This window comes from Lytechinus variegatus, chromosome 4 (assembly GCF_018143015.1).
Source record: "Lytechinus variegatus isolate NC3 chromosome 4, Lvar_3.0, whole genome shotgun sequence".
Taxonomy (NCBI): Eukaryota; Metazoa; Echinodermata; class Echinoidea; order Temnopleuroida; family Toxopneustidae; genus Lytechinus; species Lytechinus variegatus.
This window is the reverse complement of record NC_054743.1, coordinates 16,783,004-16,785,342: the sequence shown is the minus strand read 5'-3', so window position 1 is coordinate 16,785,342 and position 2,339 is coordinate 16,783,004. Positions and strand designations below refer to the sequence as shown.

The 2,339-nt window shown below is 34.4% G+C and overlaps 1 long non-coding RNA gene across 1 annotated transcript; it reads left to right on the top strand.

Moving 5' to 3' along the window:
• The first annotated feature begins 333 nt into the window (after nt 1-333).
• Nucleotides 334-2,060, top strand: LOC121412579. The gene is made up of 2 exons (XR_005969637.1): nt 334-375; nt 1,893-2,060. It is a non-coding gene; the product is annotated as an uncharacterized LOC121412579 (long non-coding RNA).
• The last annotated feature ends 279 nt before the right edge of the window (nt 2,061-2,339 follow it).

The following is a 2,339-nucleotide window of genomic DNA, read 5'->3' as shown; positions in this document are numbered from 1 at the left end:
AAAATTCATTAGAAAAACTAAAAATAATGATACACTTATGAATTTTGTCTGGATTCCTAGTCTAGATACAGAATTGCATTGGATTTGCACATGACCGCGTACCCAGGTGTCGCAAATTTGAACTCAGAAGATATGCGAGACTTAAATGTGAGTGGCGCGGCGCGGTCACCCCAAAAAATCGTAGCTGGATGGTCTTGAAAAATGTTGAGCGAGGGAGGGGGGCTACATTAAATTTTAATTTTAAAAATTCTAAACATATTCCATATCTGTTCATATTTTATTTCCATTTTTGGTTGCAGGTTGGGAAAGCTGACAGATCTGCTATGGCAGAGCTTCTAAAGAAGAAAAAGACTGAAGACCAGCGGAACCATAAAGGTCAGTTTAAAAGTTTATTATTTACGGCAAGATTCTGTGGCCAATTAAATGAAAAATCATGACCAGAAAACAAAATTCTCATATGTCCAGAAAGAGTATCTTCTCCAGAGCATTGCATTCATGCTTTTGGTGCAAATAGAATTTTACATCACAACAAAGAATACCTCTTAATTATCGAAGGTTAAACATATACCACATAAAAATTGTATCTGAAATTATGATGGAGTAGATGCTCTTTCAGGACATACATCTATATGAGATGAGAGTTATGTTTTCCGGACATGCTTTTTCATTAAATTGGTGATTTTTTTAAATGTTAAAGTTTTTTTCTGACTCTCTTGGTATATCATTGTAGGATATTGGCACTCTAAATGGATGAATTTCCATTGCTAGACCTGGCATATCAACATTCACAAATAACACTGTGGCTCACACACAGATTTGCATTATGGTAAATTCTAGTAGAAGGGGCTATGAAATGATGTGTCTGAGGATATATCCACCGCAAAAATAAAAAAATCACTTTAAATTTTTGAAAAAATTGCATTTTGGCCAATTCATATCGTCTGTGATGTCATAAAATCATATTCTAAAAAAAAATCTCTGTTCTTTAATGATATTTATCAAACCTTCACTGATATATTTCTCAATTTTTTTTTGTTTCTTATTACAACCAATTATTCATCAGGGTGAACTTCCCCTTTGATAGCTTTTACATTTTCTTGTGTATTTTGCCAAGAATGATTGTCTCTGCGTGAATCTACAAATGAATTCAGAATATCACAATTACTGTAAATAGGAAGATGCTCTGTAATTTCTCATATTACCAAGCTTGTCAATAATTTCAAGGCGGAGGGTTAGGGTGAATCTCCCTGAAAGAGAAACTACATGTACTAGAATAGCACAGTCTCTCCAAATGGTAATCTACGGTGAAAATAAGTTTTTGATGTGGAAACAAAAACAAACTAACAGAAAACGGAGGAAAAGGACACCGACTTTGATTTGAATCTACGTAACCATAGAAAACATTTTAATGTTTTAAGTAAGTGATTGATCTTCACAAATGTCTTGTCATTTTACATTTTACAATGATGCTGCCTGTCACCGGTACAATTTCTTCCAGAGCGGCGGACCAAAAAAATTAGAAATTCACAGAGTCAAAGGCTTAGACAATCAACCAGTTTAAGAACTTAATTTCCTTTAAGTCACTTCCTTGTCATTTCATAAGATATTTTCAATCAAGTAGGACTATAGAAATAAGATTACCGAGCCTGAAATCTTGATTTTCTTGCTTTAACTTATCCGCCCCTAATATTATAATCCTGTTTCATGGGTATGCATGGTTTTTTTGTTGTGTTTGTGACTCTTAGATACTCCACTGCAGCTGAGTAACCAACAGTCACAAACAGACGGAACTTGACTTGGCTTTAATTAATATTTATATATGATGTAGAGTCTTTGATAAAAGTTTGAGACTTTGAGCCAGTTTTTGTGTCCTTTCATTTTCTTATATTCAGCACACACAACAAGCATGACAACAATTTCCCTGCACTTCCACGGACCAAGTACGTGCACGCATGGGCCAGAAGCTGAAAGATGTCCGTGCATCTCGAAGACGTGCAGAAAAGCAGGTTTAAGTGTGATACCTTTTTTTTTGTTTGGAAATAAGCCTTAATATTGCCTCATACGAGTCATTAAAAAACCCATTTTATTCTGATCATGGGTATATATTACACGAAAATGTCTTTCATGTATTATGACATGTCTGCTAATACAGCCAACTCAGGTTTATATAGTGTGTGCTTTCAAAATTTATCATGACATGCCAACTCCTGCTTTATCACCTTGTGATATTCATCAAACTCAGATTGATATATTTTTATATTTATACTATGACAAATCATTTTCTTGCCATGTGCCTTCCGTTTGATACTGTTTCCAAGTTCCAACTAATACAAAGGAAT